This window comes from Sminthopsis crassicaudata, chromosome 3 (assembly GCF_048593235.1).
Source record: "Sminthopsis crassicaudata isolate SCR6 chromosome 3, ASM4859323v1, whole genome shotgun sequence".
Classification (NCBI taxonomy): Eukaryota; Metazoa; Chordata; class Mammalia; order Dasyuromorphia; family Dasyuridae; genus Sminthopsis; species Sminthopsis crassicaudata.
In genome coordinates, this window is record NC_133619.1 from 472,098,868 (window position 1) to 472,116,722 (window position 17,855).

The window sequence follows — 17,855 nt, forward strand, 5'->3', positions numbered from 1 at the left end:
TTTGGTATTGGCTAAGAAATAGACTAGTTGATCAGTGGCATAGGTTAGGTTCACAGGGCAAGATAGTGAATAAAAATAGCAATCTAATCTTTGACAAACCCAAAGATCCCAAATTTTGGGATAAGAATTCATTATTTGACAAAAACTGCTGGGAAAACTGGAAATTAGTATGGCAGAAACTAGGTATGGACCCACATTTAACACCACATACTAAGATTAGATCAAAATGGGTCCAAGATTTAGGCATAAAGAACGAAATCATAAATAAATTGGAGGAACATGGGATGGTTTACCTCTCAGACTTGTGGAGGAGGAAGGAGTTTGTGTCCAAGGGAGAACTAGAGACCATTATTGATCACAAAATAGAAAATTTTGATTATACCAAATTAAAAAAGTTTCTGCACAAACAAAACTAATGCAAACAAGATTAGAAGGGAAGTAACAAATTGGGAAAAAATTTTTACAGTTAAAGGTTCTGATAAAGGCCTCATCTCCAAAATATACAGAGAATTGACTTTAATTTATAAGAAATCAAGCCATTCTCCAATTGATAAATGGTCAAAGGATATGAACAGACAATTTTCAGATGATGAAATTAAAACTATTTCCACTCATATGAAAGAGTGTTCCAAATCACTATTGATCAGAGAAATGAAAATTAAGACAACTCTGAGGTACCATTACACACCTGTCAGATTGGCTAAGATGACAGGAACAAATAATGATGAATGTTGGAGGGGCTGTGGGAAAACTGGGACACTGATGCATTGTTGGTGGAGTTGTGAAAGAATCCAACCATTCTGGAGAGCAATCTGAAATTATGCCCAAAAAGTTATCAAAATGTGCATACCCTTTGACCCAGCAATACTACTACTGGGCTTATACCCCAAGGAACTACTAAAGAAGGGAAAGGGACCTGTATGTGCCAAAATGTTTGTGGCAGCCCTTTTCATAGTGGCTAGAAGCTGGAAGATGAATGGATGTCCATCAATTGGAGAATGGTTGGGTAAAGTATGGTATATGAATGTTATGGAATATTATTGTTCTATAAGAAATGACCAACAGGAGAAATACAGAGAGGCTTGGAGAGACTTACATCAACTGATGCTGAGTGAAACGAGCAGAACCAGAAGATCATTATACACTTCAACAATGATACTGTACGAGGATGTATGCTGATGGAAGTGGATTTCTTCAACATAGAGAAGAGCTAATCCAATTCCAATTGATTAATGATGGACAGAACCAGTTACATCCAGAAAAGGAACAATGGGAAATGAGTGTAAACTGTTATTTTTACCTTCTGAATCCAATTCTTCCTGTGCAACAAAAAATTCGGTTCTACACACATATATTATATCTAGAATATACTGTAATATATTTAACATATATAAGACTGCTTGCCATCTGGGGGAGGGGGTTGGGGGAGGAAGGGAAAAAATCTGAATAGAAGTAAGTGCAAGGGATAATGTTGTAAAAAATTACCCATGCATATGTACTGTCAAAAAATGTTATAATTATAAAATAAAATTAAAATTAAAAAAAACTTTTAATCAAACAGCAAAACAAAATGACAACAAATATACCTGCTCATAAACATAAGAGAAACATTTTTCTGTAGTTTAACAGATTGCAATCAGTGCATAAATTGAATGACCAAACCTAAAGAATAATGATGAATAAATCAAAATCAAGCTGGCAGATGATTTCCAGCAGAATCATGGTGCTTGATTCTTAATATTATTAAATTTATCAGTGACTTGGATATATACACAAATGTGCACATACACACACATATTCACACACATACATGTGTTGTTGGCTCGTTAGTAATTTAAGTTGTGTCTGACTCTTCATGATCCCATTTGGAGTTTTCTTGGCAAAGTCTACCAGAGAGACTTGTTCATTTTAAAGATGAGATAACTGAGGCAACCAGGGCTAATTTATTTGCCTTGGGTCACATACTTACTAAGAGTCTAAGGCCATTTGAACTCACAAAGATATGTCTTCCTTCATTCCTTCACTTCAGGTTTAATATTCTACTCTGCAATCCATCTGTCCTATGTAGGCACACATACATATACACATACATATAAATTTAATACAGTTAGTACATATTAATATATACCAACCCTACTAAGTTTGTGGATGACATGAATCTAAGAGGGAAAACTAGTATGTTCAATGACAGAATCAGATGCCAAAAACATCTCTAAAGGCTAGAATGAGACAAATCTAATAAGATGAAATTTGATAGGAATAAAAGTTAAGTCCCAAATGAGTTCAAAAAATAAGATACATAGTATTATTCATTCAATTTTCATGGTTTACAAGTGGAGATTTGTCAACAGTTGAGGTCTGAATGATACAAACTCAAATGGCATTAGTTTGCCTTTTTGTTTCTATTTAGTAGAGACAGTATCTAAAGGAAGGGAAATGATAGTCTCATTATATGTCGTCATAGTCAGACTGGGAATATTCTGTTCAGTTCATAGATCATAGATTTTAAAGCAAGAAAGAGTTTTAAAGATCATCTATTCAATACCCTCCCCCATTTTATAGTTATAGAATTTTTAGGAAGTACCTTAATAAGCTGGGGTGTATTCAGAGGAGAGCAAATCAAGTCAAATCAACAAGCATTTGTTAAGTGTTTATTGTTTGTCTGCACTGTGCTAAGCACTAAGGATACAAAGAAAGGCAAAATAAATTCAACAAAAACCAGTTCCTTTTCTCAAGAATCTCACAATCTAAAATAGGACACACATGCAAACAACTATGTGCAAATATGATGTATCCAGGATAAATTGGAGAAAATCTTAGCAAGAAGGCACTAACATTAAGAGGTATTGAGAAAGTTGCTCATAAAAGAGATGGTTTTGATTGTTACTGAAGAAAATCAAAGAAGCCAGAAGGAGATAAAAAGAAAGATCAAGAAAGGCAAGGGAGGATGGAGGACAGACGGTGAAAATACTGGTTATGAAGGTTTTTAAAAATCCAATCAGAGGATTTTATATTTGATACTAGAGATAAAAGAGAGGCTCTGGAGTTTATTGGATATGTGGCTGACATGATAGAGCAGTAAATCAGTAAAGTTGATAAAGCACCAAGTCTGGAATCAGGAAAACTTGAGTTCAAATCTGATCTCAGATGCCTATTAGCTATGCGACCATAGGCAAGTCACTTAGCCCTGTTTGTCCCACTTTTTTCAACTGTAAAATGATCTGCAGAAGCAACTGATAAAACATTCCAGTATCTTTTCCAAAAAAACACAAAATGGGGCATGAACAGTCAGATATAACTAAAATGACTCAACAACAACAACAACAAAATGTTCAGGTTGTGTTTTAGGAAAATCAGTTTGATAAGGAGAGTGAAAGATGAATTCAAGTCCATGCTGTAGCAGTCATGTGCCAAGATAGGATACCTATCTTGACTACCTCCTCCTTCACCAAAATATTGTAGGGCATGTGTATAATAAGGGATTGGTTTCTATGCAAGATACTTCATTAAGAGAAATTAGTCAGTTGCTTTGCTCTTACTGGTGAGAGATCCTCTGGATAGTGGAATTCTTCATTCTTGATATACTATGTTTCCATACAAGGTTCATAACTTCTTTTCTCAATTAATCATCCATTTCCTCTTTCTGACCTTGTGATCAGATCATAGTTTCCTATGATATCCTAGCTTTTTCTTTCTTCCTCCTCTGTTCCTCATCAAATATCTTTCACTATTCTTTTTGATCTTTTGATTCATGGATTTCCTTTAAAGAAGTATCTCTTTCTAATATGTAATTCTGCTCTTTTTCTTAAAAGTTGAAATATACATTCTTCCATGTCCATATTTTAATTATACATCACATTTTACTTTGTTTCAAAGATCTATGAGGTTGAATTTATCTTCTTTAATTTTTAAATTCTATTTCTAAAATTTATCATTTTTTATTTCTCTTCCACCTCACTACTGGAGAAAGAGACTACGCCTTTGTGTTTAGACATCTGTGATTATAGTTTTTATTAGGCCTCTTCTTGGCTAGAAGATAATAGTCTTCTATGAATTGCTGGGCTGTTCTCACAAATGTTCTTATGTCTATCTGTTACTTTCTCTGTTATCTGTATTTGATTGGGGTTTATATGAGCAATTCTCCCTTCCCATCTCCATTCTCTATTTACATCTTTCTTTATCATATCAGCAAATTTTTAGGCAAATATGCATTTTTATTGTCCTTTTTAGATTCACTAAATCTACTTGTAATTTTCCTGTATCTGAAATTATAGCACAAATGTCCACTCTTCATATCTATCTTTCCTTCTGAAGTTCCCATCTTCAGTTTTCTAATTAAATTGATAAAACAATACTTATGCCAAGTAGGTCTTTAGTTTCTCAGTGCTCCAGAATGTTAAGGGATATTTTATATATTCCTTCTTGTAGTATAATTTGCCCCTACATCAATAATGAGAAGTGGTTATCAATCCTTAATTTTGAAAAGTCTCAGTATTCCATAGGAGCATGGATCTAGTAGAGAAAGGAATGGTCCAACTCCTCTTTTTTTTTTTTACAGATGAGGAAACTGAAGCCCGAGGTACTTAACTGGTTTACTCAAGATACATATGTAATAATTGTCCAAGGCAAGATTTGAATTAAGTCTCCTGGCTCTAGAGCCAGTGAGTGGTCTTTCACTGTGTGTTGTACTAGATACATGTTCTGGTAAAAAAGCATACCTTTTATTCCTTCATATCAGGCTTATAGAGGCTGCTTCAAATTCAGCTCAATAGGATATGGTCAACTAATATTACCTCTCCCTACTTCCTAACTGGTACCATATACCCTTTCTTTTAGAGGCACCTTTGTGGCCTCAGCAATATTCTTTGGTGCATGGAAAGATATATTTTCTTCAGAGAATTCAGCTCTTCGCTATAGAAAAAGTTAAAAAGGTTAAAGAGGCTAGGTGGCTCCAGAATGCACAGAATGTTGACTTGGAGTCAGAAAAATCTGAGTCTTACTAACTTGATGACCTTGGGTATGTAATTTACCTCAGTTTCCTTACCTGCAAAATGAAAATAATAATAACAAATACTACCAGGGTTGTTCTGAGGATCAACTGAAATAATCATAAAGTGCTTAGCACAGTATCTGATACAAAGTAGGCATCTTGTGATCAGACTACTATCATTATCATTATTATTAGTTTTATTTCATGGTTTTAAGTCAATTATCCTTCATCTTCCCTTTCATCTTTATGTCGCGTTTTTCTACCCTCTGATCTCATGACATAAAATTTGAATCCTCATCTGCCTTTACAGATTTTATTTTTCTTTTCCTTCTGGACCACTTCTTTCATTTTTACAGGAAATATTTCATTCTCTCTAATAATAAAAAAAAATAGAAAGGCATTTCTATAACTTTCTGCTTTGGATATACACATAGCTATTATTTGACACTATAAGCAAAATAAATATGGTTCCATCCATGAACTTCCCTTGAATAGCCATCCATCCGACATATTTGCCAGAGCTGATTGCCAGATCTAGCTGTTGATTCTTTCTACCCCTGTCCTGTTTTCTAGACCTCTTTGTTGTGCTGAAGCCTCTGTCACCAGGAAAGCCTAGATAAGGGTGTTTTTAGATAACATGTTGTCCTACTTTTCTCTCCTTTTGATATCTGAAAATACTTGTACAGATTTACTTGATCTTAGCAGACTCCTGCCAAACTCTAAAGCAAACAGTAGCTGCTTTCAGCTGTCATCTGTGAGGTTTTGCTGATTTTTTTTTTACTCAATTCAGCTATTATTTGCTTATCACCTTTTCTTTCTCATTTCCCCTCTTATTGTTGATAAGACATCAGGTATTATCTATTTGCTACTTTTCTCTTCCCTGTGTAATCATCTTCTCTCTCCATCTTTCCATAAAATGCTAGTAATATCGTTTTCCCACTCAGCAGGAATAGATGTAAAGATTAATGACTTAATATCTTTAAATTGAAATCTGTGGAAGAATTCTTACAAGTATGAAATGTTATTCTTATGCTTTGGAGGTTTTTGATGTTTTATTTTAGAAGTTATGAAATAGTGTACTCAGAAGATTATAAAAGAAATGCTTGATAGTCTATTTTGATTTTAATTTGGTATACTTTGAACATCATATGTGTTAATTGTCTAATGTTATCATTACACATCTTACCACTTTGGAGTTGGCTTCTGTTAAAGCTTTTAATAGTTAAAACAGAAATAATTCCTATCCACTGATTGCTATAATGAAAATGAAATGCTGAACAGAAAGAAAAAAATGGTAGTTGTGATGGAGAGTACTTTCATATCAGCTTTCCATTTCTTTAAAATTTCCAGACAATTCCGTATATCCCAATTTTGGTGAAATACACAAAATGTATATCCAACTAAATTAAATATTTATCATCTATCTATTCACTTATTCATTTTTTTCATCTCCTTAAGATAGAGGTCAGTAAAATAGTACTTTTTGACATTGCCTCTCTTAAAGATACTGAGTGTGTGTGTGTGTGTGTGTATGTGTGTGTGTGTGTGTGTGTGTGTGTGTGTGTGTGTGGTGTATGTCTATAGGTAGAAGAGGATAGATTGATACTCAGACAGATAAATCTCAGACACAGATATAGATTATATTTAAATTTATATTTATATGTATATGCATATATATATATGTATATATATATATATATATATAATCACTGTCTTTAAGAGAGGTTATATGAAACACTATTGCTTTAAAAACTTGATCTGCTTCCCAAGGAGATGAAAATATATGGAAAACAATGATTTATTTCTGCTTTAAATACATATCAGAGTGAAAAACTGAAAGACAATTATCAGCAAGTATGGAGGGTGAGAAGAATGTTTAAATCAAACTTTCGGTGCAGGGAGGAGGAGGAAGAAGAAAATTGCCAGGGGAAATTTTTTATATATTCCTTGTAAAAGATTTGGTGAACAATGATTTACTAACAATGCTTATTTTAAAAGCTAATGATTTTATGAATTTATATTTTAGCCTCGTTCAGTTAACATGGTCTGCCTACAATGCTAAAATGAAGGTATAAGAGGCCCAGAACTGATGGAGTGAAGGGCACCACTAAAACTTTGGGGTTTAAGGATGACCTTAAGGATGTTGGTGTTTCGGACTGGTGTCATGAAGTATCACAAAAGAATTTGCAGGCTCAGACTCATCTCCAAGTGAAGGAACAAAGTTTATTATAATGGTAATGCCAATTAAAGCAGGCTAAATTCCAAAAGAGGAAGATAGGGGATAAGCAGGGGAAAATCATGACTCATTCATTCATGTTTCTCTAGGCAGAGCTCATCAGGTAATCTTCCAGGATTGTGCTTTTAGCCCCAGAATGTCACTAAGTCAAGTGGCCAGCACCCAGTTTTGTACTGTACCTTTGTTAACTTTAGGCATTTCCTTATTCTTTTAATAATATATGTAAAGATAGTTTTCAATATTCGTTTTTGTAAAACTTTATCAATTTTTTTCCTCTCCCTTACTTCCTCCCTTCCCAAGACAACAAGCAATCTGATATAGATTAAATGTGTACAATTGTTCTAAACATATTTCCATATTTGTCACATGGTACAAGAAAAATCAGATCAAAAGGGAAAAAATACTAGGGGGAAAAACAACAAACAACAGCAAAGGTGAAAATACTATGCTTTGATTCCCATTTAGTCTCCATAATTCTCTCTCTGCATGTAGATGGTATTTTCCATTCCAAGTCTTTTGGAATTTCCTTGAATCACTGCATTGTTTAGAAGAGCTGAGTCCATCACAGTAGATCATTACATAATCTTATTCTTACTCTGTACAAGAGTTCTTGGTTCTGCTCACTTCACTCTACATTAATTCATGTAAGTTTTTTCAGGCTTTTCTGAAATTGGCATGCTTATTATTACTTATAAAACAAAAATTACATTCATGTATCATAACTTATTCAACCATTCACCAACTGATGAGTACCCATTCAATTTCCAATTCTTTGCCAGTACAAAAAGGATGCAAATATGGTTCTTTTTGCTCTCTTTTGTGATCTCTTTGAGATATAGACCCAGTAATGACACTGCTGGATTAAAGTGTATACACAGTTTTATAGCCCCTTGGGCATAGTTCCGAATTGTTCTCCAGAATAGTTAGATCATTTCACAGCTACACCAACAATGTATGAGTGTCCCAGTTTTCCCACATCCCTTCCAACATTCATCATTATCTTTTCCTATTATCCTAGACAATCTGAGAGGTGTGAAGTGGTATCTTGGAGTTGTTTTAATTTGTATTTCTCTAATCAATAATGATTTAGAGCTTCTTTTCATATGGCTAGAAATGGCTTTAATGTCTTGATCTGAAAATTGTCTGTTCATGGCCTTTGCCCATTTATCAATTGAGGAATGGCTTGTACTCTTATAAGTTTGAATCAATTCTCTACATATTTTACAAATGTGATCTTTATCAGAAATACTGACTAAATTTCCCCCCCAGCTTTCTGCTAGCCTTCTCTTGGCTGCATTGGTTTTGTTTGCAGGAACCACATTATTGATGGTCATTTACTCCAAGCATCCTGTTATCACAACTTATCATCAGAGAGCAATCTTTTGGACTCAATAACCTGGTTGTACAAGGTAAACTAAGGTAAGAAATAAAGCATTTGTAAGGACTACAACACATGAGAATAATGTTGACTTCAAAGATAAGTGAAATTTCCTAAGGCAGTATTCAACTCCTATGGCCTCTATGATAATAATAATAATAACTAGTATTTATATAGCACTTTATAAAGCATTTTGCACATATTATTTAATTTGATCCTCACAATAATTCTATAGTACAACTGTTCTTATGGTCTCTATAGTTGAAGAAAATGAGGCAAACAGAGGTTAAATGACTTGCCCAAGATCACTAACCAAACATGTCTGAGGTGAATTTGCACTCAGGTTCTCTTGATTCCAAGTTCAGTAATCTTGCTACTATGCCAACTAGTGGCTCCTTCTATTATAATCAAACACAGGAATAGGCATGTTAATCTCTCTTATTTTATTCATTGGATCAACTAATCTACTAGGTTTTCCATATTCTTTCACTCCAATCCACCTAAATCCCAACCTCCAACCCACTACTTACTCCAGATGCCAGAGACCCTGCTTATAATTTTGGCTATTAATTAGTCAGTCAATAAACATTTATTATGTACCTACTATGTTTCAGGGACTGTGCTAAGCATTGATGATGCAAAAAAAAAAGGCAATAGATAATTCTTGTTCTCAAGGAACTCCTAGTCTAGGAGAAGGCCTGTACAAATCTGTAATGTGATAAAACAGATAAATTGGAGAAAACTAATAGAAGGAAAGCTTGTATTCATTAAGCATTTAGCTTTGTTCATGTAGGGGAAGTTGGACTATATGCACTCTAAGGTCTCTTCTGATTCTGCAGTTGATTAATTGATTAAGCTAATTCTGTTTGTCCCATTTATTTGAACAATCATCTCACCATTAAGGAGAGATAAGACAACAAGGAAAATGATCTAATAAAGGCCTTAGATATCAAGCCTTTCGTGAAATGGTAATGGCCTCAGCAGCTTTTCTTCTTATACTTTTATCTATAATTGAAAAAGCAGGCAAAAGAGCATACCTAAATGCAAATGATACTATACAACTTCTTTTTTTCCCTTAATTATTTGCATCCATGTGGCTTAATGCTGGGGGCAAAATCTACAAGAAATTTTTTTCTCTTTTATATTCTGAGCCAGAAAACGTTATCTCTATGCACTCTGATCCAAAAAAGCCAATTCTCACTCAAATTAGAGGGTTCCAGTATAAGTAGGAAGATAGACAGAGCAGGTTATTTGCAAAGAATTCAAACTATTTTGGCCTTACATAAAAACATCTATATCACATTTTTAAATCTGGTTTTCTACACTTTCCTTACTTATGATTCATATAGGAATACATGTTCAATCAATCCACAGGTATTTATCCCATGCTTACTATGTGCTTACAGATGATAAGCAAAGGACTACACTAAAATTTGTTAGGACTTGCAAAGTCAAATCAGCCAAAGAAAGCTTTTATAATTCACCTTTCCAATTCCTCTCCCCTTCCCCCCCACAAATTCTTTTAGAAGGTTATCATAGGAACAACACAGGATGCTCACTAACCCTTCTCTGGCTTCTAAACTTCAAAAGGTCCAAGAGCCATGATTTTAATAGTATGAGTACTATCACCAATTCAAATTGCAGCCTCTCCATGACTAAGTTATATTTTGTTGCAATTTTTAAAAAATCATTTTCTGGTGGTCAGTGTTTTGGTGATGATTCTCTCTGAACTAAGCAAGATTGGTGCTCAAGTGGCAGATAAAAATTCCATATTTAAAGTCCTCCAAATCTGACTGAATTTAATAAAGTAAGTGACCTGCTGCCAAAGTAAGTGAGTCTGTGAGAACTTATGGGGATCCCAAGGCAAAGATGACAGATTAGAATAGTACCTTAGTTTGTGCATACAATAATGAACTTCTGTTTATTATTCTATATACATTTCCCTATCCCTGACTTTCTTTCTGGAGATTTTAAAGAAGCAAATAGCAAAATATAATTGGTCTTTAATGTTTATATTTTAACTCATTATGTCTTTTAAGAAGCTAAGGAATTCTTGGATTGAATAAATATCAAATCAATTCTGAATGGAAAAGATACAATTCACTGTTGTACTTTGTGACACACCATCATTGAAAAAGCAAATCTTCTGTTGAATCATCCTATAAAGTCAGTTCACACATAATTGGCACAAGATTTTATTCTTGTGAAATAGGACATCTATTGAGACCCACACTCCTCTTCAGGGATAGGTCATTCAAACAACAGATTAAAGCATCTTAGAGAAATTGAACAAAGCCAGTCTCATATATAGGAAAAAGAGTAGCTGCCTATCTCTTATTGTCTCAACAGCCTAGAAAAATTCTATTACTTCAGTGTATCTCTCCCTCCCCTGACTGTAGAACAGGATTTGAAATTTCATTATTGGAGATTCATTATTTTGGATTTACTTTGTCAGGCACTTATAAAATGCAACTAGTAAGTTGCAAAAGTAAGGCATTAAATTAACTCACTTTAAAGTGCTAGTAACTTATCATATCTATTTTCCTTCTGAAATGAGGACAGATGAAAGTGCTAGGCACCAAAGGGGAGGGGAAAGGGTAAAAAAAAATGCCTTTGCAATTATGCCTAAGAATTTGCCCTGGAATTGAACTTAGTTATAATTGAAACTTTGGGCCACTACCTCCATATTTCAGTGACATGGTCCTGCTGAGCTGACCACCAAATGGGTTGACTAAACTTGTAATGAACTCTTCATTTTTGTGAACAAAGGAACAGTGGAAATGTAAATTCCCTTTTCAAATATTCAGAAAAATCCAACCCTTCTGTGACTTGAAAACTGTGGCTTTTTAATAAAGGGCTTTTTATTTTGAAAGCTTTTTTGAAAAGCTTTGGTCAAGTTGAGGACAATGACCAATAATTATATATAGCAAAAATACATCTCATCTTTATCCAGTCGAGTCAGTTTCTTTCTACAGGGCTAAGGGTTGTTTTACCGATTCTGACATGTATATTTCCTTTTCTAATCATATTCCTTTCCACCAGGGCTGATGGCTTTTTACAAGATTAAGAATGTATTTGTGCTGCATCTCATTAATCCCCTATGTCAGTTAATTGAACTACGTTTGTTTATGCAGCTGCTCCCTCCACAGACAGTCTTTTGGAAAAGAGACAAGAGTTCTGAATGAGCTTTTTTGAAAATCAGCAAATAGTTTTAGAGTCTAATGTAAAAAAAATCAAGGATTCCATTTATCAAGCTCTGAAAACAATAGTTATCAAGATATAGTTGCATCTTGTTGCTTTTCAATCATTTCAGCCATGTCTGATTCTTTGTAACCCCTTTGGGGGTCTTCTTGGCTAAGATGCTGGAGTGATTTGCCATTTCCTTCTCCAGGTTATTTTACAGATGAGGAAACTGAGGCAAACAGTGTTAAGTCTCTGAAGACAAATGTGAATTCAGGAAAAAATTTTCTGACTCTTGGACTGGCATTCTACCACTACACAACTGGCTGCCCTATATAGATACATATATGGGAAAAATCTCCCTATTTAACTATACCTCTACCTCCTGCAATAACACTATAGCATCTCAAAATACTGTAAAATTTTTTAAATAGGAAAATTTCCAAATTTGTTCACACATTTATCACTCCCCTGCAAGTTTTTGATATTTCTTGGTTTCCAGGTTGATAAGCAAAGGCTGAAATAATGTAATTTTACATCTTGATGTTCAAACTGGATTTATATCCACCCATACGTCTGATTTGGATGGACTATTTCCTCAAGCATGAAGTTACTTCTAAGCTCCCCTGCAAATTTTAGACTCTTTCAGTTACTTTCTGCCCATCTATTATTTCCTCTATACCTTGAGCAATTTGAGACTGACCCAACTGCCTACTTTCCCAACATTATATGTATATGTATATGTATATGTATATGTATATGTATATGTATATGTATATGTATATGTATATGTATATATATATGTATATGTATATGTATATGTATATGCATGTATGTATCAATAACAAGCCCTTTACTCCATCAATGACAATATTTGGATACTAGCATCACCATGATGTAGCATGTGAGTGAATATTCTGCCTACTCCTAGTTTCCCTTTCTCTACAATAGAAGTCAGTCTTTTTTTTTTTTTTTTTTTTTTTTTTTGGGTAGGGATTTTGTAGGGACACTATAGAAAAGCCATAAACAAATGTTCTATACATACCTCAATGGATCAGAGATCTCATATACATGAGTACTCTTCAACAGTGTTAATTGCAAGCCGTGCAACTCCTTTTCACTTCTTCATATACTCCACCAGAAGAGAGGATTGAGAACCGAACAACACAGCATGCAGTGTCTATTTGTCATCCTTCCTCTTATTACATGAGTACTTCTAATCTCCCCTGCAGATTTCTCCAGTTATATGTCAGGATCCCCATGCCAAGACCACCCATCTTTTTACTCTTAGGAGACAACCTATTTTCCAGAGTTGAAGCCAAGTGAGCAAGTTGTATCCTAATATCAGCATAACAACAATACTTTGCTATCACATTCTGGGTGAATTTTGCAGCAGCAAAATACCAGAATTATTTCACAATAGTCCTAGGTTGTCCTTGAGCTTAGACAGGACCCACATTCTAGTCATGAAGCCTTGCTAGGAAATCAAACTCGCCTCATTATTGCTGTTACTTCCACATTACCATGATTACAACTTACTACTTATTTGACTAGTCACTGGTTGTCTCACTGCAGAAGGTCTTTTCCCAGAGGAGACACCAGAAGTCATGTCTAGTTTCCCTCTTCCAAAGGAATAAAGAGGGCTTTTTGCCTATAATTTCTGTGAGCTCTTTGGTTTTATTTTATTTTTTAGAGTTGGTACACAACTTTGGGAACTCTTTGGTATTTTTAGAGTTGACAATTGTTGTATGACTTCTGTGCCTTTTTGGTCATTTATTTTCAGGGTTTGCCATCTCTTTGATACACCTTTTATGTCTCTTTTTGAATCCATTTATTAATGAGTAATATGTCCACAATATGTCTATAACTTAGATGACACACAATTTTAATCTTGAATAACAGTGATACTGCAGTATTCATAGCCACACAGCATCAGTAGAATAATAGGACAGGTTTCAGAGTTAAAAAGAAAGTTTCAAGGAAGAGTCTGGAATCCTCAAAAGCACTGTAAAATCCAAATGTAATCTAACCCACTATTCATCCTTATCAATTCTGGGCCCAATTTCTTGTCTAGCAGCAGTGTACATTAGTATGTATATACTAATAGATCAGCTCAATAAGATATCTAATTTAATTTTATGTTATAGGCAGAACAATAAGCGTCTTCATCCATTTGATTTCTCCTATATAGATTGTTAGGCCAAACTTTTACTAAATGATTATAAAGCTTATTTAAAAGGTTTTCAGATATTCTATGCCTATCATCTGTTTTTGTTTTTGTTTTTATTTGTTTGTTTTTTGGGTTTTTTTTTTTAAAGAGAGCTTCTAGAGGAGCAGTGTCTTAAATTTGGATTCCATGCTAAACATTTTTCATGACAATGAAAACTACCATTGGCAAAAGTGTTTACCTGTTTTATAGCCTCTCAAAGCACTCCTTATCAGAGTTGAACGAAGATATCTTTGCTATTTTATCTTTTAAGGCATCTAATATGATTTTTTACATATGCTTGTGGGAGATACTTTGTTGAAAAAAAAAGCCTCTAAAGTAGCTAAATTTATTCTTAGCCTTTTAAATCCATTTTTAATCCATTTGGCAATCTAATAAAGTCTATTGTCTCTTTCTTAAACTATTTTTAAATGTATAAAATAAAAATGCTTGGACTTACAGAGGAAATCAGTTACATTTAACACAGTTATCAAAATATTTTGAAGAAGTTTAAAGATCTCAGGCTAAGAACCTTATTCTCTAGTTTCCTTCCTTCCTTTCTTCCTTCTCCTTTCTTCCTTCTCCTTCCTTCCTTTTCCTTCCTTCCTTTTCCTTCCTTCCTTCCTTCCTTCCTTCCTTCCTTCCTTCCTTCCTTCCTTCCTTCCTTCCTTCCTTCCTTCCTTCCTTCCTTCCTTCCTTCCTTCCTTCCTTCCTTCCTTCCTTCCTCTCTCTCTTTCTTTCTTTCTTTCTTTCTTTCTTTCTTTCTTTCTTTCTTTCTTTCTTTCTTTCTTTCTTTCTTTCTTTCTTTCTTTCTTTCTTCATCATGTCAAATGCTTATCTTCAATAAACAATAAATTCATTCAGATCTTGCACTGTCCATACTAAAAAAAAAATTATGTGATCAATCAATAAATAGACCTTTATTAAGATTTATTGAGCACCTATTCTGTGTCAAAAACTAAAATAGCTTCCTCCTATAAAGATGTTTACTTTCTGTTGGAGAAGACAATGTGTTGTTAAGGTAATTGGGAGGAAAAGCACTAGTAAAGGCTATATGAATCAGGAAGAGTTTGGGGTAGCAGATGATGTTTAAACTGATTTTTGGAAGAAACTAGTGATTCCAAGAGATAGAAATGAGAAGGCATTGGCCAAAGCAAAGACTTACATTCATGAAATGAAATGTTGTACTTCAAAAAGAAACAGTAAAATCATAGGTCAAAGAGTATATGAAGGCAAATAATTTGTAAAGCATCTGGAAAGGTCATCTTAAACCAATTTGAGAAGGTCTTTATAAATGCCAAATAATGGTGTTCTAACTATTAAAAGATAATCTCTGGTAAAATATTATTTGTAAAAATCTTCCTGTTCCCTTCTCATGCTTTGATCAAGCATGTCCTAGATATGTCATGCATGTACTATAAAAAATGTCATAGAGATGAGAACATAAATATATGGGTTGGCAGTTTTTAATGTCATCTTAATTGTTTTTTGGGAGGCAATAACATCTGTGATTTTTCCTAATCTTTTGGTATCTAGCTCTGTCTCAGATATCTTAAGAATTAATCCTTTAACACCCATACAATCATGTCACCTGCAGCCTAATCCCCTTCACTTATAATTGATCTAGTCTAGCTACTTCCCTTTGTTTCTTTAATGTCATTTCTATTTCCTCACATAATATGCTGGAAGCTATAATATTTTTGTTGTTGTTGTTCAGTCGTGTCTGACTCTTTGTGATACAATTTGGGGTTTTCTTGGCAAAGATACAGCAGTGATTTGCCATTTGTCTTTCTCCAAGTCATTTTACAGATGAAAAAACTGAGGCAAACAGAATTTAGTGACTTGTGCAAGGTCATATAGTTAGTAAATATATATTAGTCTAAATTTATGGAAAAAAAACAATTTGCTTTTTAAAATCTTTTTAGATCTTTTCTATTTGGGAGCCTATGTATTGTACTTCTTCCATTTTTATCCTACAAAACCTTTGTAATGAATTAGCTTAGTTGAAGAAGTTACCAAACATTGGTAAATTTATTTTCCCCTCCATTGTTTCTGATTGTTTTATGCAGAAATATTATTTATACTTTTAGGAAAAGAAACAACCGGATATACTGGAAATGATCTTGACTTTGAAGTCACAAGCCTAGGCTTTGTAGCAAAGTGCAACCAGTTGTTACTTATGCCATTCTGGACAAGTTATATAACATCTCTTGGTGTCATTTCCCACAACTGAAAAGAAAGTTGTAATAGATGACACATGAAATCCCTTCAAGCTCTAAATTTAGAATGATTCTGAACTGTAACATGGTCAGAACTAATATTTAGGAAAATTATTCCTTTACTTACTTTTATATGATGCTTATTACAATGGAAGAAGTGTTAGATTTGTTTAGCTTTGCCCCATAAGGTAGCACTAGAGGATAAGACATAAAAGTTAGATAGATGATAGATAGATAGATAGATGGATAGATAGATAGATAGATAGATAGATAGATAGATAGATAGATAGATACATTATTCACATTTTTTCTGTCTCTTTTGTCTAGTCTCCTCTCTTTTCAGAATGTACTGAAAGAATTATCTGAACAGTTATAATCTGGGCTGATTAAGGTAACCATCTCATCAAGCTAATTTTCAGCCTTTTGGGAGATAAACTCCACAGAGAAATTTTCCCCTCATGAGCAAGATTGTCTTGGTGCAGATCATTATATGGAGATAAAACCCATGACAAATTCTTTTATACAAAGAGGCATTTTGACTTAATATAAAGAAAAATTTCCTACAGTATTGTGTTCTCTGCTGTTGCTTTTTTGGGTTATTACCTTATTAAGATTCTTGGTGTCAGATCATTGATGTTAAATTCAAATAAAAAATTTTGGGAAATAATTTGGAATTATGCAAATAAAGTACCTAATTCAGTCTATAGTCTAATTATACATAATTAGATAGAATATAATTCTATTATATGGTTTATACTTCAAAGAAATCATTGGTAAGAACCAAAATGATACCAGCATTGACTTAGAAAGCCACACATTAACATTATTGGCATTCTATTATATTTAAATTTTTTAAAAAATATTTTACAATTATATTTTAATCTGTTTCTGGTCAACTGAGGAATAGAGCCAATGTATTTGATCCTATTTCCTAGACCATGGAGACACATGAAATTGCTTTATTTATTGTTTACAGTTCCCATGTTGGAAACATTTGAGAAATTGTGAAGACTGGAGGAAGTTTCCAATCCTTCATCTTGTTGGTAATGTGACCCCACAATGTCCCATTCTTTCCATTGTAGATCTACTCTTCCATTTACAAGCCCAGGTTTCCTAAAACCCAAATAGCTTCCTGTAGGGAAGAATTTCAAGATATTCTTCCTCTTTATATGCAAGAAACACAGAACTTTAGACAGCCCAAAACTTTCTTTTAAAGTTGTGATGGAAACTGAATATAGTAACATATAGAATCGTGTTCTGGACAGAATTAAAACCAACTCCCTTTCCTAATGTTCATCTACTTTCTTGTCACTTTTCTCTTGAAGAAAGAAGCTCTTGTTACTGTTAGGTTCTTACTAGGTGATAAGTCAGTACTTAATAATTCTCTAGCTCAGAGTTCACACCTTTAGTTCACACCTTTAAAGGAGTTTACACCTTTAGACTTCTGAAAAGGAGTTTGCACCTTTAAAGGGCTTTACACCTTTGGAATACCCACAAGCCCATTCTCTGGGAGGATATAAAGAGCTACCAAGGCTGCCTCCCGGGATATTGAGTTTGGAAGGCAGTCTGAAAGGAAGTCAGTCTGGATTGGGAGAGGGACAAGACTTCCCGAGAGAACTTCAGGGGAACTTAAGGGAAGCTGGAGG